Genomic DNA, 22887 nt, shown 5'->3' with positions numbered 1-22887 from the left:
TTGTTAGTCTGTTAGTTCCAGGTTCGACTCCCGGCGGTGCCAGTAAATTCTTTTATTTGTTCACTGGAGTTTTCTGGTGACATCAACGGTCGCGAAAGAACCATTGGGGGGTAGAGGTAAAAAGCTTTGCTTTAAAACGCAGCGTTGAAGACAAGGCATCAGCGACATTTAATACTCAAAATGCACGTGGCAGCAGTCAGCGGAAAAGCATTTTCGTGTTCAAACTGGTTTGGATAACTAAAGCTCACCTGCCAAGTCAAAACGGGTTGAACGCTTGGCACAGATTTCGCCGCCGACTGCGAACCGTGCCGTCTTGATGCTGACATTTAAGTGCTTCCTTCAGGTAGGTCCAGACGCCCCAGTGTGGTGAAAGCCTTGCGGAGCCGCACCCACGAAAGAAGCGATGCAGTGCTCCGACGGTGAAACCAGGCGCTGCTATCGGACGGGAACACGATGCGGCTTGCCTGTTGATACGTTGAGATGGGGGTCACCTGCCAAGACAAAACGGGTTCAGCGCTTGGCACAGATTATAACAGATAATCAATCAATCAATCCATCAGTCAATCATTTATTTGCGTGCCAGGAACAGCCGGGGGGGGGGGGGGGCCTTTGTGCTGGCGCACGGAAACAGAAACACACGAAACATAATGTACACATCTCTCAAATACAAAATAAAATACAAAAAAAAAACCGAAAGGATAGCTTATGTTGAAGTTACGGAATGAAAGTCATTTAAGTGCATGAACTCAAGGATAAAAGACAAATGCAGAATAAGAAAAGTTGGCAGTTACGCCAATACAAACTCACAGACATGTTTGCGAAACAGAGTAGGGCAATCATTAAATATATCAAGGTAATCCGAGTACCGATTGTACGTGCATTGCAGTCGGAACACAGGGCACAAGACACGCAGACAATTGGGGTTGCAAAAGGTATCATGTTTCCTGGTCCACTTTTGCGGCACATAAAGACGAACATGTTGTAGAAGCTCACCACAAGACACTATGCCGTGCATAATTTTAAAGAGGAAGAGAATATCAGCCTTGTTCCGCCTGGAAGTTAAGCATGATAGCGTCAATGAAGAGGGCGATCCAGGGTTATAATTACTACTATCGCCAAAGCGATGGTTGAAGATAGATATGAACTTATTTTGGACCCTTTCTACAAGCTTACGGTTTGTTTTGCTCGTGCTGTTCCAGACAACAGGTGCATATTCAAGCTGAGGACGACATATAGTTGTGTAGAGCTTGAGAAGAGAAATCGGCTCCTTGATCTCCTTGGACACGCGACAAACAACGCCAAGCGATCGAAGAGCTCTACGAGTAATTACCTGAATATGTGGAGAGAAGCTCAGTTTACTGTCGAAAGTGACGCCTAGGTCATTAACCTCTGCCACATGTGGGAGTAATTCACCGTTGATGTTATAGGGAAACAAGATGTTGTCAGTCTTTCTTGTGTGTGTCATTACCTTAGTTTTAGATGTATTAATGAGGAGTTTGTTGCATGAGCACCAATGCGAGAAGGACGAGATTGCTCTCTGGAGAGCGGAACAGCTGGCAGAGTTGGAAACAGATTTAAATATTTTGACATAATCGGCATATAAAAGAAAATTACAATAATTAAATATTGTCGCGACATCATTTATAAAGATTGAGAAGAGAAGTGGCCCAAGAACTGAGCCCTGAGGGACACCACTGGGGACCTCATAGGAAAGAGAAGGCTGTCCATTTACATGCACGAAACATGACCTATCACATAGATAATTGCATATAAGAGATATCACGGATGGTTGTATATCAAGCTCAGATAGTTTTTTGGCTAAGAGCTCGTGGCAGACGACATCAAAAGCCTTGCTTAAATCAAAGTAGACTACATCAAGTTGACCTCTCCCTTGCACAGCTTCCGAAGCATGCAGCATGAAGTTGACGAGATTGGTAGTGGTCGATCGGCCCGCGAAAAAACCATGCTGTTCAGGTATTAATGTGGTATTTATACTGAATGTGAGTAGTTTATGCAGTATTGACTCAAACAATTTAGAAGCAGCACATAGAATAGATATCGGTCGGTAATTCGTGGGGTCCAATTTTGAACCTGTCTTAAATACAGGAACAACCCTTGCATTCTTCCAACGAGCGGGGAACTTGCCAGACTTGAGAGAAGTTTGAAAGATACACGTCAATACTGGAACTAGGATATCACCAAATGCTTTCAGTACGGCAGAAGGAATGCCGTCAGGGCCGCATGAAAATGACGATTTCAATTGTTTCAGAGCTTTCAAAACGAGACTTTCCGAAACCAACACTTCTGAGTTTTTACAGTAACCTAGAGATTGTGGAGGGGGGCAAGGTGCACTGTTGTTGCCATAAGTGGAACGGAATTGTCGCGCATAGGCATTGGCAACGTCCGATATGCTCTCTCCTCGTTCATCGATGAGGTTAATGTTCCCAGGTGAATTTTTACATGTTTGAGAACGCACGTGGCCCCAGAAAGCTTTTGCATTGCGTGTTGCATCAGCCTCAACCGGGGCAATGTAATTCGACCTATCGCGCCTAACCAGACATTTACAAAGAGATCTGAGTTGACGAAACTCATTCTGCCACCTTTCCTGCCCCGTTTTCTTAGCTTGCTTGTGCGCTCGATTTTTCCTCCCCAAAGCTCGTTTACGTTCAGCAGAAAACCAACGCGGAAAATTGCCTTTCATTTCAAATTTTCGGGGAACAAAGCTCCTCAAGCCATCGTGAACAACTTCAGTAAAAAAATCGGTCTGTTCATCAACGTCGTTGAGGTTAGCTATTGGTGACCAATCAGTGTTACTAAGAAAGTGAAATAAACCAATGTAGTCACCACGAGCAAAGTCGTAACTACTGCTTCCTGGTGTGCAAACTGGGGGACTGTAATGAAGGAGAGATACGTTATGCAATGAAATATATAATGACGGATGAAACTTGTCCGGTTTTACAAGGTTAGTATTACTGCGCGAGACGTCGACAGCTTCCAAGCTAGTCAGACACAAATCTAAGACGTTCCCACATGAATTCCTAATGAGGTTGCACTGCTGCAAGGAAGTAAAGGAAATAAAATCAAATAGAAAGTCACACTTCGGAGATATTGGATGAGACGCCTGACTGACCCGCTGAGTCTCCCAAGAAATCCCCGGGGCGTTAAAGTCCCCAGTGACAAGGAAATGGTGATCACTGTGAGATATTACTGTAGTTTCGATTGTGTTAAGGATATTTCTGAACTCACTGGCATGTGTCTCGGGGGAAATGTAGTATGTACACACTAAGAGCCGTTCACCCCAATCACAAAACACCTCTAACCAAATACACTCACTCTCTAATTCAAGGTCAAGGCGGCGTTTACACTTGATAGAGTCATGTAGGGCAATAAGCACACCACCGCCCCGTTGTTTATCGTGCAACGGGTCACGGTCATGCCGGAAAACTTGGTAATGCGGAGGGAACAAGGTATTGGAACTTATGTCCGGGCACAACCAAGTTTCTGTCAGAATAATTATAGGCCAGCAAGAAGAAACGACACTTGAGAAAAATTCAGCTGACTTTGTGCGAAGTCCACGGACGTTCTGATAAAAGCATTCAAAGCTACTATTACCTGCCATCATCATCAAGTCGTTGCTGCTCTACATGAATCATTTTTTCATGGAATTCACCACGGAAGGGCTTGAAAAGACAGTGCCGAGGCCACAGCGCAGGGTCTTTGAGCCGCTCAAAACACGCGTCGTCCACAGTGACGTAGAAAGTGGCGTAAGAGCCATGCCTCGTCTTTAAACGTTTGCACACAATCGGGGCGGCCCCCACACCGGACAGGTGCTCGAAAACTTGAGCTGAAGTTGTAGACGGAACCAGTTTTGTTACAAACACAGCTTTTGGGGGCTTGCACACGGCTGACAGCCACAAGACCAGATCCCTCAGATACACCAACAGCCAGGGGACGCGGTACGGAGTTCTTGGGAGTGCGTTGCTGCAGGGGTAGGTGCAGGGGCGGATGGTCCAGGCGATGGGATTTTGAAGAAACCACCTTCGAGCTGGGATCGGCCGAGAGAGGCGATGCGGCAGGCGAAGCGCTCTGCGACAGCGGAGTGGGGGGTATTGTTTCCGCGGACGACGCAGTTGGAAGCGGCGGGAACTCGGCTAGCCGAGAGGGGGTAGGAGGGTCGCCCCCTCAACCGAGTCAAATCGATGATGATGATGATGATTAGTGGCTTTCCCTTTGAATCGGGGCGTCGGTTGTCAGCAATCGACTTGCCTGTTTTATTACGTTTACATGCCCTACTCCCAGGTTAACCTATAGATTTGCTTCCTCCCTCCCATTTCTCCCTCTTTTCTGTTTTAAACTCCTCGCCCCCACCCCCCTTTTTTCTCCCCTCGCTGTTCTAAATTCTCGTCCGCATGATTACTCAACCTGCGTACCCATCCCTTCCCTGCTTTTCCTCCACCACCACTCCAGTCGCCTCTTCGCCACCTCTATGGCCTTGAAGTTGAGGTTCCCCCTCGCCCCAAATCCCAAAGCCTCCGCCAGCGTCGTTTCCCCCTCACCCCACGGTGGCCGTATCTCTGTGCAGCTCCTGACAATATGTTCTATAGTTTCTCGATCACTGCCGCAGCATGCACACGTTTCATCCTGCTGCCTGTAGCTACCCGTGTATGCCCGGGTTCTCAGGCACCCTGCCCGTGCCTCGAAGAGCAACGCACTGCCTCTCGTATTGCCATAGAATCCCTCCTTCTTAATTTCCCGTTTCTCTGTCCTATAAGTCTCCAGGGTTTTTTTCGCTTCCATTCTCTCTGCCCACTTCGTCGTCTCTGCTGCCTTTACCTGCTTTTTAACTGTTGTGTAAACCCCGCTTTCCCCTACCGACTTTCCGTACCGCTTGGTCAGCTGTCTGGTCCTCCGTCTCCACCGCGTGTCCACGCTCCTCAAATACAGGTACTTAAACACCCTCGCGGCCCATCTTTCATCCTCCATGTCACGAAGTCGCTCCTCAAACTATCTTGCTCTGCGCCTCCCTCGCCTCGAAAGACGACCAGCCCATATCCCCTTGTACCGCTAATCTGTGCGCAGTGTACGCACCTCCTGCCGCAGGGTCTTCACGACATCGGCGTGAGCTTCAGCCTTTGTCGCATTGTCCCGGCGCAGCCGCTCATTGTCCTCTCCCAACTTGGCAACCTGATCGGAGAGGAAGGAAATTCCTTCCAGGGCGTCCACGAGAAGGGCGCGCAGGGACAGCAGCTCGGCCGCAAGGTCAACAGGTTGGGTGGCGGGGGCTGTGCGGGGAGGGCTCGACGAAAGGGTCGCTGCCGAAGCAACGCCGCCGTAGTCGTCGTTAGCGCTAGCCAGCACACACGGCGACCAGGCAGACTTGCAGGCATTGCAGTGCTTGCACACAAAACGACGCGCGCCTGACTTAATAGACTGTAGGTCCACGTCCGGCAACGTTATGCACTTTGCGTGAGCACGCCTGTTGCACTCACCGCAACGAAGAAATTTCTGTTTCCCGTAGAAAACGCACGAGCACAGAACACACGCATCCTTACTGGGCGCCATCTTGGAATAATAATAATAATAATAATAATAATAATATATATTAATAATCGACGAGCGTGATTGCATACCTGGAATCGTAGGGCGCCCTCTCAAATGGGCCCACAATGTCCATGCCTAGTTTGAACCACGGCTGCTCTGGAAAGGGGACCGGTTGCAAGGGTGTAGCTCGCACATTGACGCTCGTGTCTGCTTCCTTGCATATGCTACACCTCTGGATAGCAAGCTCGACTTGGCGGTCCATGCCCGGCCACAAATACTTTTCTCGCAGTTGCGCTTTTGTTCGCATCACTCCGAGATATGTGCTGCAGCGATGACCTGCTGCGTGAGTGATGTGGGAACCACAAGCCGTTCGCCACGCAAGATCAGATTGTCTATCACAGAATGTTCGTCACGTACTTTGAAGAACGGCTGAAGATCGGCCGATAAGGATTTGTGCGCCGGCCACGATGATTGCACGTAGATTTTGTTTTGTTGCAGTGTGCTATCTTGCAACTGCGCTTGCTCGAGCTGTTCTCTGGTAATGCAAGAAGGAATTTCGAGAACTGATAGAACCTTTTCTTGTTCCTGAAAAGACGATGCGGGCAAGCGTGAGAGTGCGTCCGCCACTTGATTTGGTGAACCCTTGCGGTACTCGACGGTACAGTTGTACCGTAGCAGGCGTTCTGTCATGCATCGCGCTACGAGCAAGGGGCGCCTTCTTGTCCCATGAGGTGACAGCAATGCCACCAAGGCTTGGTTAACGGTCAGCAACGTGAAGTGGCCTCCCCACAGGTACACGTGCCACCGCTCGCACGCCCAAACACACACCAACGCTTCCCGTTCGCCTACCGAATATTTCCTCTCAGCTGGCGAAAAAACTCGAGGCGCGAAAGCGACAGTGTGCAATTTATGTCGGACCACCTGCTGAAGGACCGCTCCAAGCCTGCATCTGTCGACACTAAGACTGGAAGAGATGCATCGAACATTATCAGTATAGTGCTAGATGCCAGCGCGTCTTCGGCCTTTGTGAAACTGGCGTCTCTCTTGTCAGACTAAACAAATCGCTGCCCCTTTCTTAGCAGAACATGCATTGGTTCAACAATGTCAGCGAAGTTGGCAATAAACCTACCATAATATTCTACCAATCCCAGAATTGATCGAAGGCTGGCTGGATTAGTGGGCGCTGGGCTGTCTTGGATGAAAGCAACCTTTTCCCTCAACGGCGCAATACCGTTTGCGGTTATCCCGTGGCCCAAAAACGCAAGCTCCGGCGTATCGATGACGCATTTTGCCTCTTTCATGCGCCTCAGCACTGCGGTAAGGTTCGTCATGTGCTCCTTTCTGCCCTTCCCGAACACAATATTGTCATCGATATAGAACAGGGCATCGCGGAATCCTGCAGAATTCTCGATATCATACATTGAAACGCGGATGGTGCTGAAGCGAGCGCAAAACACGTGCTCAAAACGAAAGAGGCCGTCGTGTGTTATACATGCCGTTAAATCGCGGCTCTCGGGGTGAGGTATGACCCGATGCTAAGCGGATGCGAGCTCCAGCTTGGAAAAGCGTGTAGCCCCTACTAGACTGTGCAGTAGCTCTTCTGCATGAGAGAGGGGAAAACTATTTGCTACGACGGCTTTGTTTACTTGCCGAAGATCTAGTCATCGCCGGATACCTTCATCCTTCTTTTCAGCTACGACAATGGGAGACACCCATTCCGATGCCTCTTCTCGCTCTATCACGTCCATTTTTTCTAAACGGCGGAGTTCGTCCGAGTCTCGTGGCCGCAGTGAGAGCGCAATGCGCCAGAGGTTTGAAGCAACTGGTTGTACTGTCAATCGCGTTTTGACGCGGTGCACAAAATCCTTCGGGATACCAAGCCGTGGACCGAAAATGGCCCCAAACTCTTCAACTAGTTCTCCTGGAAGGTGAATGGGCTGCTCCTTTTCCGTCTTGACGGAGTGCGCCGTTCGAGCGCTAATACGCACCGCTTTCGTTTCCCCGAGCGCGTTGATTGTATTAATATTCAAAAGCAAGGTGTCTTGTTCCACGACATAAAAAAGAACTGCTGTGCAGTTATTGTACGTGACATCTGCAAAGAAGCAACCACACACTGGAATTGATTTCTTCAAATAATCCAGTAGCCTAATTCGAGGAGCTGAAAGCGCGTGTCCTTCAAAATGCTGCCTACACAGGTCACATGTAAAAATTGAAACTGATGACAATGAATCTACAGGGAAAGTTAACTTCGTTTGACCAACTGCCACTGATATGTTGATTGCGGGACGAGTGGATGTCGTCACAGCCAGAATGCTCAATACTTCTTCAGTTGGCGAATTTTAGCCTTCGAGTTCACGAACCGGAGCAGCGTCTCTGTTGCAGACCGAGCGTAAATGACCCACAATAGAGACTTTTAGCTGACCGTTTTTCACGCTCCGCTATGCTCCCGACAGCCCGCTAAGCACAACCGGAGCATCAGCGCCAGAAAGGCTTTTAGCTAAGCGATAACCGTATCTCCCTCGACGGGGAATGATTCGCGTCACTGCTCGTGCCCTGTGCTTGGCAAACCAAAACGTCATCGCAAAGTAGAGATACGCATGGGAATTTGGCCGCTCAAGTAATGCAAAGTACCGTGTTTAGTGCCTTATTTCGCCTTTTTAAAACAATGTAGTCGCTTACACGATATAACAATTCTAAATTGTTTCAAAGAAGCCGATAAACTTTGGAATAACCAAGACAAGGCTGTCTTTATCGGCGCTGAATAGAAGCAGCCCCGCCCTTCGGTCGACGTTTTTCGCTTCCGTAGTAAAGCTTGTTGAGGAGTGTGGCACCTTTGCCTATTCGGAAGAGCTTCCGCGATTTGGAAGCTAACCTATGAAAATAATAAATCTTTTGCAATTGACCCGACGCCATTTCGGTGCAACCCTAGAAGCTACCGGCGGCACAGACATGCCCAGCTGGCGCCTGTGACACCGGCACACTACTAGGCAACTAAAGCGCATGTTTAACGTGAGGATTATCCCGCGCAAGCGGAGTTGGGCCACGTTACACGGTAAGGCTAGGGTAATGTAGGCTACACGCTATGCGAAAACATTCTATTGTCGGCCGGCTCTATTGCAAGTTAACATCAGTACGCGATAACGTACTCATTGACTGCTTCACCGACTTGCTGCTCGCGCCTACCGTTCGACCACAACATTAGGTCCGTTCGATTCGCCCTGCATGACGTGCCCTAGTTCACGTCAGTTCAGAAAAAAGTTCCTTCCTCATTTAGTGCCAGCTCAGCAGTGCAGACTTAGCGCGACACTTGCGACGATCATAAACGAACGTCAAAGTGCAGCAGTCGTGCAAGCCTTCTGCTTTTCGTCTGCTCTTGAATGTCGGGTCAACGCAGCGCGTTGGTCGGCTCGTTCCTTTGGTTCCGTCGTAGCAATGGTTGTGTGCGGAGGACAGTGATCTAGCTTTTGACTGCAGCACTGCGAAGCAGGGTGAGGGAGTGCGCAAGGCCATCGCCCAAAAGCAGTGCTGAGTGCATGCTAGTTTGTGTACAACACATTTTGAAACTGCCTGTTGGATACACGTTCATTTATGGTAAACAATGAATGCATGTTTTCGTAGTGTAATATTGATGAAAAGTCATAAAGTGTTTTCATGATTCAGCTTGGTGTTTATTCACTCTTCCCCCCTATTGCTCTCCTTGCGTTTTTTTCTTGTGCGCTGAGGCTCAGGCTGATCATGGCCAAGTGCTGCTTCAGGTGCTGAGCTGGGCTCGAGTCGCAACTCTATGTCTTATTGCTGCCCGCTGCTGATGTCTGTGTCACCAGACGTGCTGCAGGTAATGAATGGCTGTTATATAAATTGGTCTCCGCTGGCATTCGCGAATACGACGGTAGTAACATTTCCATCTGTACAAAGAACAAAACAGCTATTAGGTAAACACCACACCGTGCTTGCAGTTACGACAAAAGTAAAAATCGACCAGTTCTCATTACGTTTTATGTCTTTGGTTCGAGTATGCTTGCTCGAGCATGCAGACTCACGCAGTACGCACCAGGCTTAACAAAGGATGCAAGGAACTTTTTTTTTCTGCGCCAAGTTATTATTATATTATTATTTATTACGCACCAATGTGGATGAACGTGTAATAACGGCGTACTCGCGCGTCGGCATAAGTGCGCGTAAAAGTGCGCGAAAAACTACGCCGCGGCGAGAAAGAGCAGCCGCATTGCGGCGTCACGGCGATAAGCCTATTCCGCTTCACATACCTGATGTCGAGTAGGCGTAGCCGTTCCCCTGTCCAATTCGTTCGCCGGTCACGTGGACGACTGGGATGACACAAGTCTCCTCGCCGTCTATTACTCGCAATCCGTCGTGTGCTTCCATGGCGGGCGGCTGCTTGCACGGCCTGCACGACTTCGGCACTGAGCGATGAGGAGGCGCACAGATTTCGCGAACTTTTGCTGAACTAGACCTGCACGACGTCGGCACTTTTTGAAACGAACGGCGTCGTGCAGAAGGCGCCATGTTGCACCGCTGAAACGAATGGCGGAGTGCAGCGCCGCGTGAACCTGTTCAGGTAGTGCAGGTGAATCGAACGGACCTATTGGTTGTTGTCGTGAAGTGCGCATGCACCGCTGCGACAGCGATATCGTACGACGACACTTTATGCTTTGCCTGAGTAGCGTCCTTGATAGCTCCCGATCCTGTGATTCCTCACCGGGGTTAGCGTTGGCAGAAGGTGGAAGCGGCAGAGTGTGAAATATGCGCTGGCCTTCGACACCGAGGTTGTGGAGGAGGAGAGCCTTGCGACGGTTCGACGCACAGTCCGAGGCACCCGATGCGAGCAGAAAATTCTCGAACAGGCGGATCTATTATGGCCACGGAACAGCAGGGCAGCCAGGCGTGGGCAGGAATGGGGGGGGGGGGGGGTGCCAGTCCGGAAACACTCATGGCGCGAGAAACCGTCGGCGAAAATAACAGGAAAATCACGCCCCCCTCTTAAACGAGCATCCTCGTCGCCAATGTAGTGGCGCCGTGTGCTGCCGCTGAATGAACGAGTAGACTTCAGTGCGCATCGGAACCAAAAGCCCTTTATTCCAACTTGCGCATGCTTATATTGTCACGAAGCCAAAGAGCACAGTTGTCTTTAAGGAAAACTAGTTTATTTGAGGGAACTTGTGCTCCCCTAACAACTCAAAGAATACTCAGGCGGCGAAGCACCAGTCAACAAAGTGACGTGCGTAGGCGAGCGTCGTCGAGTCGAATACCGCTGCGTCTGACCTTTCACCGCAAGCGTTTCTCGAACCGTCGATTTACACTCAGGACACTGCAGATCAAACAAGATTATTCCAGGCCAGTGACGTTAGGGCGAAACGCTCTCCTTATCCCAATCAGAGAAACCCTGCGGCATAAAAATAAAGAATGGACATGCGCTTCGCTTGGGACACAGATAACACAGCCGCGCGCAACCCTGCAGTAAAAACAAACCATAAATAAACAAACCCAATGCATGGTTAGCGGCATTACCCCCTGCTAAGAGTGCATCGACACGATGCACGCAACCGAAAATCGGTCTGAACAAACAACAAAAACAAAAAAGTCCATAATCTTGCGCAGTAAGGTTTGAGGCGAACCACGTGGACGACTTCAGGTCGCGTGTGTCTTCGTGATGTGCCGGAATCACCATCGGGGATCACCTGGTAGGTAAGTTGGCCAACCCGTCGTAGAATCCGGTAGGGTGTGAAATACCGTCGCAGCAGCTTTTCACTGAGTCCGCGTCGTCGGATGGGAGTCCAAACCCACACACGATCCCCTGGGTGGTACTCGGCGTCTCAGTGTCGGAGACTGTACCGTCCGGCATCCACCACCTGCTGGTCCGTTATACGAACTCGAGCGAGCTGGTGGGCCTCCTCCGCACGTTGAAGGTAGGCAAACTTTCGTAGGCAAACTCAAACGGTGTCATCTGCGTAGTTCCTGGGTCGCTGTGTTGTACGCAAAAGTGACATACGGGAGGACTTCGTCCCAAGTCTTATATTCAACGTCAACGTACAGTAATCCCTCGTTTTAACGAAATCGCTTTACTCGAAATATCGCTTTATTCGAAGTTTCTTCGGGTCCCAACCCAAACGCATGCATTTTAGGTCGCATTACTCAAAGCGCACGAAAAGATCGACCCGCTAAGAGCGAAGTGGCGAGGGGAGGCAGCGCCGAGCGCCGAGCGCCGGCGATCCAGCGGAGAGTCAGGTTGTCAACATGGCGTGTCAACAGAAGCAGCTGTTCAACGGCGATTTTGTTGAGCCGGTCAGGCTTCATTCGCGCCATCCGACTTAGGCAAACTGTCGAAATTGCGTGGTAGGGCCATTGCATTTTGTTCCTACACATTGGTCAATGGTGCGGACGCGACGGTGCGCGAATACGGACCATCGAACCGTAGAATAAGGGGTATCGTCGACAACGGGGCAGCCCAAAAATTCTTGTTTTGCAAATTTCACGGCTGCACACCTTAGGGAAAATATTGCCCAGTGATCATGCAAAGCCCCTAGTGCAAAGCTGGTCACTTGTCATGATTTCGCTGTGTACCCACAAAAAGTGGTTGACCGTTGTTTTTTTGAGCTCAACAAAAACAACCTCGGACTCGAGCCACGGAATTTGCGCCGCTCTCCGGCGCAAAACTCTCCTAGCGTTTCATGACGCCCGCACCAACTCCGCCCTCCCCCCTATAAAAGTGGCCACTGCCTTTTCTTCTCATTCGCTGTGCGGTCTACCAGGGATTCGGACGCTACTCACTGCTGGTCAAATTTGAGAAGGGGTTCCAGGCGCCCTGCAAGAACATGAAACAGCCAAAGCTCACTGCCTTTTTTTGCACCTGAATAAAGTTTTGCGTCACTGAATACATTGTGTTTTGATTCCTCCTAGTTGCGGCACAATAAAAGTTTAACTACCTCAGTTTTTCTGGAGTGATCGCTTATATCGAAATTCCGCTTATAACGGCATTTTCCGCCGTCCCGCTGACATCGTTATAACGAGGGATTACTGTACATAGACAGCATATCCGCGATCGTCTTGTTCAGACGTTCCGTAAGTCCGTTCGTATGGGGGTGGTACGCCGTCGTTCTTCGGTGATCCGTGTTGCTGTAGCGTAAGATTCCTTGCATAAGCTCCGCAGTGAAGGCCGTTCCGCGGTCCGTGATTAGGACTTCAGAGGCTCCATGTCGTAGCACAATTTGATTTATGAGGAACTTCACGGCTTCTTGTGCCGTCCCCCTCGGAAGAGAAACCGTCTCTGCGTAGTGCGTCATGTAGTCTGTCCCTACGACAATTCACTTGTTCCCGGATCGTGACGTAGGGAACGGGCCCTGAAGGTCCATTCGAATCTGTTGAAAGGGCCTCGATGGGATGGAAATTGGCTGCAGAAGTCCTGCGGGTCTCGTCGGGGGCGTTTTTCGTCGCTGGCAGTCACGGCAGCTCCGAACGTGACGTTAGAAGTAGGGCGGGGCAGTAGTACCTCGCCTTGATTTTTCCAATAGTGCAAGCTGTGCCAAGATGTCCGGAAGACGGGTCGTCGTAGCACACTTCCAAAACTTCGTCACGTAGGTCCGCGGTGATCACAAGAAGGTAATTAGTTTTCGTTCCGGGGCTGAAATTTTTCGTCACGATGACCGATTTTTTCAGGCTGAAGGCTGGTAAGTTGAGCTTGAACGCTTTAGGCACGGCCATGTTGCGTCCTTGGAGGTAGCCGATCACGACACGTATGTCGGGGTCAGCACGCTGCTTGGCGGCTAGGTCGCTCTCTGTTACGACTCCGAAGAACGCGCTGTCTTCATCGGAGTCTTGTGGTGGTGGTTTGACGAGGGCGCGGGGCAGGCAATCGGCGTCGGAGTGTTCCCCGCCGGACGTGTAGACTATTATTACATCGAACTCTCTCAGACGCAAGCGCGACCACCCAAGACGGCCAGAGGGGTCCTTCAAATTGGCGAGCCAACACAGCGGTTGGTGGTTGGTCATAACCTTGTACGGTCCACCATACACGTATGGGCGAAATTTTGCCGTGGCCCATATAATTGGGAGGCACTCTTTCTCGGAGGCTGAGTAGTTTTTCTACTCCTTCGACAGACCCCGGCTGGCAAAGGCGATTACTTTTTTGCAACCGCTTTGCTTTTGGGTGAGGATGGCAAACAACCCTACATCACTGGTTTCCGTGTGCATTTCCGTTTCGGCGTTTTCGTCGAAATGAGCGAGCACGGGCTGGTTTTTCAGCCGTTGTTCTAGCTCGCAGAATACTTATTCTTGGGCGTTTTCCCGGCTGAAAGGGGTGCTATCTTTCGTCAAACGCGTTAGTGGCTCTGCAATGCATGCGAAATTTGCGACGAAGCGCCGGTAGTATGCCCACAGTACGAGAAATCTTTGCACGCCCTTCTAGTATTTCGGTCTTGGGAACTTCGCTATGGCTAAAGGTTTCGCTGGGTCAGGCAGGACTCCCACATGGGAGCACATGGACCACATGGCCCAAACATTTGAGTTCTGGTACACAAAGCGCCACCTTTCAGACTTGACCACGACGTGCGAATAGCCTCGAGTACAGACTCCAATCTTGCAAGGTGTTCGTCTAAATTTGGGGCGAATACCACGACATCGTCGAGGTATATCAAACAGGTGTGCCACTTCAGGGCAGCTACCACGGTGTCCATGACTCTTTGAAACGTTGCTGGTGCCATGCACAGCCCGAACAGAATCACATTGAACTCGTAAAGGCTGTCCGGGGTTATGAATGCAGTCTTCTCTCCGTCTCTCTCGTCCCCTTCTATTTTCCAGTAGCCTGTCTTTAAATCCATCGAAGAGAAGTACTTCGCGTGTTAGAGGAGGCCGAAGGCGTCGTCGATTCGGGGCAGGGAACACGTCCTTTTTGGTGATTTTGTTCAGTCACCGGTAGTCAACGCAAAACCTTAATGTGCCGTCTTTTTTCTTCACCAGTACGACCGGCGCAGCCCAGGGAGTTTTCGATGGCTGTATAATCTCATCGCTGAGCATGTCATCCCCTTGTGTCATAGCTCGGGCTGATGCATGCGCTCGTTCGTTCCCGCCCAGGGCGCTGTGTCCTGGTGTCCAGATTACTGAAGTTGTGGGTAGTTGACTGGGCGAATGTTTAGTCAGGATTTGATGGGCGATTTTAGATATTTGGCCTTTGCTAAAGCTGCGACAGGCTGCTTGCGAGTCGGATACTACTGTTAAGTGTTTGGTTCGCAGGGCTGACGTGATGGCTAGTGCTATTGCCGTTTCCTCTGCTTCTAAAGGGCGTGGTGTACTCACTGTCGCGGTCGTTCGTTCTCGCATGTCCTCATCAATAACGCTGATGACCATAGCTGGCCTCCCTGGGTAGCTGGCTGCGTCGGTGTACCGCACGTCTTTGGATTTTTGAAATTTGATTTGGAGAGCACGGGCGCGGGCTTCTCGTCTCCCCTGGTTGTAATCAGGATGCATGTTTTTAGGTATAGGTCTTACGTGGATTTTGTCGCGATACATGTGTGGGAGTGTCATCGTGTGGTTATGGCCTGAAGTTTGTGTTGGATACCCTAAGCGTTCGAGAACCTGCCTGCCCGTCGGGGTCAGCTGGAGTCTTTCTCGTTGGCTGACGAGGTGTGCAGCAACGTGTTCTTCTACCGTGTTGTGGACGCCGAGAGCCAGGAGCTTCTGCGTCGAGGTGGTGGGTGGAAGATTTAGGGCTCTCTTGTAGGCTTGCCGGACGAGGGATTCTAATTGCTCCTGTTGTCGCCTGTTGATTGTGATGTAGGGTACGGTGTAAGTTACCCGGCTGATGACGAGTGCTTGTACTAGACGGGTGGTATCTTCTTCTTTAAGACCATGGCGCCTGTTTGCGATTCGGCTCATGATGCGGATGACTTGATTTGTGCTGTGCTTGAGTCGCTGAAGTGCGTGCGATCCACCGCCATCTTGTTGAAGGTAGAGTCCGAGGATTCTGATAGTCCGTACTTGTGGAATATCTTGATTGTCCAATGTGAGGGAGATTTGAGGAGGGTCGTATGGAATTTTTCCGCATTTTTTCTTCATCAAGAGTAGTTCCGACTTTTCCGCCGCACATTCAAGACCACTGTTGCGCGCGTACTGTTGGACAATGTCGGCCGCACGCTGCAGGGCTTCCTGTATCTCGCCGTCCGAGCCGATGTTTGCCCATATGGTGACGTCGTCGGCGTAGATAGCGTGGTGCACGCCCTCTATCGCCGCGAGTTGAGCTGGAAGTTTCATCATCGCTATGTTAAAGAGTGTTGGCGACAATACAGCTCCTTGCGGGGTTCCCTTGTTTGGAGTAGGAAGAGGGGGGGTTCTGAGGTCCCCTATGCCGACCGTGGCGGTACGGTTGCGGAGGAAGGCGCTGATGTACGCGAAAGTACGTTGCCCGCAGTTTATGTCGCTGAGGTTTCTGAGTATGGTTTTGTGACTGACGTTATCAAATGCAGCCTTGAGGTCTAATGCCAGGATGGCTTTGGTGCTGTAGGGAGAGATGTGCTGCGTAATTTCTTCGTGGAGTTGGAGGAGAATATCTTGTGTGCTAAGGTGCGGACGAAAACCAAACATTGTTGGTGGTAAAAAGTTATTGTTTTCTATGTAAGGCTGAAGTCTGTTTAGGACAACGTGCTCGAACAGTTTGCCTATGCAAGAGGTTAGGGAAATAGGCCGCAGGTTTTCCAGCTTGGGTGGCTTGCCTGGTTTGGGAATCAGGACGATATCAGCGTGAGTCCATTCTCTTGGCAGTGTGCCTTCTTCCCAGTGGTGGTTGAAATAAGTTGTAAGGGCCTGTATGGAGGTATCATCTAAGTTTCGGAGTATGCGGTTCGTGACCTTATCTGCTCCCGGTGTGGTGTTATTGGTGAGGGCCTGAACCGCCTGCTTGACTTCAGAGAGGGTGATTCGTCTATCCAGGTCTTCGTTGGGGTCGCCTCTGTACTCCTCTGGCTTGTCCGACGGTTGCTGTTGACCTATATATTTGTCCCGTAGAGCATCAAGGATGTCTTGGTTGGTTCCTGGGTGTTGGTGCATGATTTTTTTTATGGTGTTTTGCGTAGCTGAGCGGCTTTTTGTAGGGTCCAGGAAATTTCGCAATAGCGCCCAGGTTTTTGCACTACCTAACGTGCCTTGGAGTTTGTTGCAGAGTTCGTTCCAGTTTTGCCGCATGAGTTCCGCTGCGTACTTGGCGGCTTCTCCAGTAATTTTTGCTATTCGAATTTTGAGTCTCCTATTCAGTTTCTGTCGGCGCCATCTCCTGAGCATACTTCTTCGGGCTTGACAGAGGTGAAGTAAATGAGGGTCGAAGGCTGGTTTTTCTTCCGATAAAGTCAGCTCCTTGGATTGGCTGGATACGTCTTCGTGCAGATCACGAACCCACTCTTCTATGTTGGTAATCTCTGAAGAGGGGTTGTTTAGCTATGATTATCCGGGCCCCGCCACCTCAGGACGACCAGTCCACAGTTCCAGTGCCAATCCCTTTGACATATCATGATATTCTGCAACATCAGCGTTTAAGTCGCCGCTCTCTTCCTCCGCCGCACAAACACCTAACCAAAGAGGAGACAGTAGAATGGCGCCTGTTGCAGACGAACACCTACCCACATCTCAGCCTCCTCCACTCGATGTACCCCGCTGTCCATCCGTCAAATCAATGCCCACTGTGCGGGCGAGAAACAGCTACTCTTTACCACGTCACATGGGCCTGTCCCGAAACTAAGACAGTGCCTGTGAATGACAATCCAACGAGTGAACAGTGGGAAGCCGTGCTGTCCAGCTCGACCCTGGAAGATCAGCGCAGACTGGTCGAGAGGGCCCGGGCGACAGCCAAAGCTACAGGGGCTCTGGAATGAGGGCTCCTCTCACTTGGGAAGACGAAAATCTACTTTTTGCCACCAATAAAGTTTTTCCTCCTCCTCCTCCTCCCCTTGTGTCCGGATGGCTTCCCGCTCGTGCGAAGACACGCGGTACGGTGACTGTCGGGTAGGTCGGGCTCCATCTTCGGTTATTATTCGATGCTTCGCTAGCCGTGTCTGACGCAATTTTGAGTTCGACGATAAACACTCGCGGTAGCGACGCCGCAAACTCAATAATTTGTAACGTTTTTCTTGAAGCAGCGCCGGGTTCACATCAAAAGCATGCGGTAGCTTGAAAGCGTCTGCATGTGCGCGTTCAAAGTTGGCGACGGCGATCTCTTGACTTCCTTCTTGCGTTTCTTCGAGGAACGCAATTGCAGCGCCCTTGTCTAAATGCTGGCTACTCGGTGAAATTAGTGATCAAAACGTGGGGTTGGCATTGCTTAAAGCGCGCAATGCCTCTTGCGACGGAGACACCACGGTAGAGAAGCAACCTTTGGTCACTCTCTACGATAGCCTCGACGACAGAAGCAGCATCTTCACAGTAGACCGTGATCATCAAGCTTCCGGGGGATGGCAGGGTGACATGATCATCCGCTATCTTTACAGCAGCACGGTGTTCGGGGTTCGGTTCCGGCGTCATGGAGTGATCGGGGGAAAACGTTATCGACATGGTCCGCAGATCGATTATTGCACCGTTGTCCGTCAGAAAGTGAATTCCAAGAATTACGTCACGGGAACAGTTAGGCAAAATAACGAATGGAGAAGGGTACGTCGTGCCATCTATGGTGACGCGTGATGTGGACGTTCCACTTGGCGTTACGGGGTGGCCTCTGTTGTGCGTAGACCGTCTCATTTGGTCGTAACTTTCTTCAGCTTAGACGCGAATGACCCGCTCATCACCGAGTAGCCCGCTCCCGTGTCTATGAGGGCGACAACATCAGAGCCATCGATGGACAACTGGACGTCGAACGCCATCTTCTTAGAGTTCCGGGTGCGTCGGGGTGTCGTATCTAGGCTTTTGCGTCTTGACGGTTAGGCAGTATGCTTCGTAGTTATTGTCGTTTTCTCAGCGGAACGCTGGGTCATGTCGGGTACGCGTCGCGCCATGTCGTTGTAGTCGTGTTCGGGAGTCACGTCCAGGTTATATCACGTCGTCGGGCTGAGGGAATGTTGTAAATCATGGTCTTCGGTGTGTCGTTGCGTCGTTGGAGGGTTTCCATTTTTCGGCCGTTGCGCAACTGCACCTCCAGACGTTGCTGTCTTTAGTTTCCCCCGGGTGGGCGGGGGGACCTTCCACGTGCAAAGTCAGCATTGCTACGGCGGTTCGGCGACTGGTATGGGTAAGGCGACGGCGAATGGTTGAAACGGGCTGGTCCACGGCTGGTGTTGGAAAGGTATAATTCGATCTCAGGTGCTTGCCGGGTCGGGGGTGGGGTGCGTCGAAAGAGAACCCTCTCAAACCGAGCCTCTTGTAGGGGCAGTGACGGTAGACGTGGTCGGCCTCTCCGCAGTGATAGCACAGCGGACGATCATCGGGCGTTCGCCACACGTCGGATTATTTTGGGGCGGGGGGTTGCATTGCGGGCGGTTGGGCGGCGACAGGGGACGACGGTACGGAGCTCTTCCTGACAATACGGTGCAGGTGGCCGATGTCGACGGAGAGCAGCCGCGTAGGCCATGGCTTGCGGTTCGCTGGGTGCATCGGGCGTCATTGAAGTTCCTAGCGCCTGCTGGACTCCTTCCCTAAAGATGTCGGTAAGGGAAGCGACCTCCGGTTGTGGCGGAGTTGGGAAAAGCTTCCGCAGCTCCTCTCTCACTACTTTGCGGATAGTCTGGCGCAGGCTATCTGCCGGAATCCGCATACTGTTGACGTAGTTGGCATTGGCTGTTTCAATTGTGCTGGCTCCAGTCACGAATTCGGAAATGATTTTTGGGTGCATTGCGGACAAGTCCAGCAAACAGTTCGTCCTTCGCACCGCGCAATTAGAAAGATAACTTCTTTTCTCCGCCATGCACGGGTCAGAACGCCCCTGAAAAGTCTCTTCATCTCTTCGACGACCACAACAATGGCTTTGTTGAGGTGTTGTGTCCGCGTCTGCAGCAACACTTCGGCCCGCTCTTTTCGCGCAACCGTGGTGAACGTCGTTAAATTGCGTTCTTAATTCGTTACAAGATTCTAGGGAGCTCTCATTGTACTTGAAACAGATCCGAGCTGAATCTTCAAGGTAGAAGAACACTTGTCTTACGGTCTCCGTATCGTCCCATCGGTTAAAAAGCCTGACCCGCTCGACTTGCTCCAACCAGTCTTCGGGATCCTCCGAAGGTGACCCATGAAATGACTGGGGCTTCCTGGGTCGCTGAAGAACGTGGGCAGGATTGGACGCGCTGGTCATGGGGCCTGCATTGATCATGGTCGTAGTCACGACGTGTTCTTTCTTCACTTTATCCGGAAGGAGACCAAACTCCGGCTGAAGACCTTGCTGTCGGCGGCTAACACGAGTGGGGCTTGCTTGTGGGCTTGACGGGGGATTAAGATGCATTTACCCCTCACCTCCACCAGATGTCACGAAGCCAAAGAGGACGCAGTTGTCTACAAGGAAAACAAGTTTATTGGAGCGAACTTGTAAAAAACAAACCATAAATAAACAAACCCAATGCATGGTTCGCGGCAATATACTTAAAGAACACTGGCGCCAGCAGCGGCAGTAATCGCGGAACCAAAACCGAGTACACAAATATGCAATAAAAGGCTTTTCTATTCTTTTCCGCTGTTTTTGAATCACGCAGTGGTAGTTCCATTTTCGTGTGATAGGGCTTCCGCGAAGCCCATAACCATGCGAAATACCGAAACCGAAATGGAGCTGTTAGTTGCACGTAACTGAAATTTTGCACTGCTCTTCGCAACGTCATCTCTGTAAAACATGAGCAACAGGTGAAAAAGTGCTGGCAGTAATGCCAGAACAAAACTTGGACTCGTAGGAATATTTTGAGGTAGCTTTAAGGTTATCGGGCGGCGTCATGTGTATACGAATGACAGTGTCCCGTTAAAACACCAGATACCACTGCCATTCAGATTTCGGAATGTTTAGCGCCAAATAACAATCACGTTCACTAATTGTTTTAGAGATCTCTTGTTCCACTACTATAAAAACACTGTATTTGTATCAGCTGAGGACATACACTCCCCAAAATACGTTGGCTGTCCCTTTTATTAGGATTCTGTATCACAACGGAACTGCCGGGCTCGTACCTCTCTGGGAACGGAATACCTGGGCTTGCTTACTCAAGCATTAAGCTCAGGGCAGTAAATTCAGACACTGGACCGCCGCCGCGTCCAAGCAATGAGAATTAAGAACGTTGACACGCTTTTTCCTTCGTAGTTAGCCTTCTCTGCGCGTGCTTAACTCCGTCAAAAGGGCATGCTCAGCAAGAATATTCTTGGTGTCCCGACAGTTTGGTTGGATTGCAGCGCAGAGGGAGCCAGTTCCTCCACACGAAGTCGCCCGTCCTTGTGAAGGCCAGGTGGCCGACGAAACGACATTTCCTGAAAGCCCGCACATTACAGTCGTACGTAATGTACTGTGGGGTGTACTACCACACCATCTTTCATAAAAGCGGCTTGGCGCGACCGTTTTCAAGAACTGCAGAAAGAAAGGACAGTGAGTATTATGGAAACAGCGGTCAAGGAAAGCAGTTATTCTACTCCCCTACTATTTTCGAAAGGATGTTGCTCGCCTTGGGTAACAAATAAGACAACGCAAAGGCCCTCTGCGATCGCGACACCCGTCCAGCCAACGAAGCAGAGGAGAATTTATGGATCCCGCAAAAAGCCAGCGACCAAGCCGTTTGTCTCATAAAAATGCACCAGGAGCAGCCGCGCTAGGTAACCGGATTCATGGGGTCACTAACGCACTTCGCCTTGCCTTAAGCTTACTTGCCAGAATACCGTGGTTTTTCTAGTTAGAGGTTACTTTTCTAGCCTACATTTATTCCTGCTCGACTGAAAAGCACTGAAGTCGCCGTGCCGTTGAAATAGACAAGGGATGCTGGAAGGCTGCTTAGGGTCTTATTCTGGGAAAATCTTGGTCAGAGCGGAAATATATGAGAACCGTCCACGACAGAAAGAAACCTTCGCTGGAATAAAATAGATCCAAAAGAAAACCATAGTTTTGTGGAAGCACATCTCACCCTGTTCGCCATAGGAAGAAACATTTCTTGGAAAAAATGGACTTCAAAGAAAGCATTATCTGGGCTGTAGCATCCGTGATCATAGCGGCATACGGGCCTACTCTGTGGGCCCCAAGGAGTGTTAAATTATGCGACCCTCGAAATCTCAGGTCCTCTTTTCATTCCCCATGTGCAGAAAATTTGGAATGTCTACGTGGCTACGCGGGCACGTGGATTTAATATTCCTCGAAACAATATATCACTCTTTCATTTACTTCATGTCAAATATTTTCAGTGCGCAATATAACACGTGGAAAATCTCAGCACTTCGTTCCTTGAGGGGTTCATTGGAATAACGCATCTCCGCAGGCGTAGGATGTCGCGTGGAGAATTCCGATGCCTGCAGTCAAATTGGTTATCAAAACGATGGCTTCCGCATTTTTTACGCATCTCCGACTTTTAGAGAACTTTTTTGGAACACCATCTCCCCTGCCCGAAAGCGATAAACAGTTTTCCCCGTTTTGCGCTGTTGGTATGATCTACAACTTGACATTACAGAAAGAAAACAATTCTTTTTCAGACGAGACATATTTACTCTGTTATGATTACCACAGTAGTCAAAAATGAAAACTACCGGCGGTAGAAAACCATTGTCAATAAAGAGCACCGCCTCCTGTGCGGCTGAACACTAGACGCGGGGAGGGGGGGGAGGAAGATGAAGCCGTAGTACCACTGCCCCAAGGAAGTGCGTTCGACCTAAGCGAAGGCAGCCTTTCATTCACTAGCTTAAAAATGAGAACGCCCGTGTGCGGAGATTTATTAGCTCATTAGCTACATGGCGGGAAGGAAGGAAGGAATAAACGTGTATCTGAAGCTGTCAGCCCTGGGGAAGAGTCCTCATTCCAGGACCCCTTGAGTCCGTCCGGCTTCTAGGTCTCGCTGCACCAGCCAAAGCTGGTCGTCAGGGTCCGAGCTGGACAGTGCTCTCTCCCAGTGCTCAGGGGATGGGAAAGGCAGGGGTGGTAGGTGGAGTTCTTATCACAGCCCCACATGATATGGGGCTGTTCCTAGCCCCCCACTCCGGCGCACCTCAGAGTGTGTAGAGCTAGGACGTGGTGGTGATGATGATGATGATTGCTAGTTGTATCCCCTTTGTAGCAGTGTGATCACGTGTCATCTTACCAAAAAAACTATTATAACTATGCGTCATACTCATCATTTCATACTTGATCTGCTCTACGGGTAGGCGCAAAAAGTTTATTTGGCACAAAATACTTATTTTTTTTATTACAGGTGGTAGCAG

The sequence above is a fragment of the Haemaphysalis longicornis genome, unplaced genomic scaffold (assembly GCF_048455015.1).
Source record: "Haemaphysalis longicornis isolate Haplotype H1 unplaced genomic scaffold, Haemaphysalis longicornis Haplotype H1 scaffold_1, whole genome shotgun sequence".
In the NCBI taxonomy this organism is placed as follows: domain Eukaryota; kingdom Metazoa; phylum Arthropoda; class Arachnida; order Ixodida; family Ixodidae; genus Haemaphysalis; species Haemaphysalis longicornis.
This window is presented reverse-complemented; position numbering follows the sequence as displayed.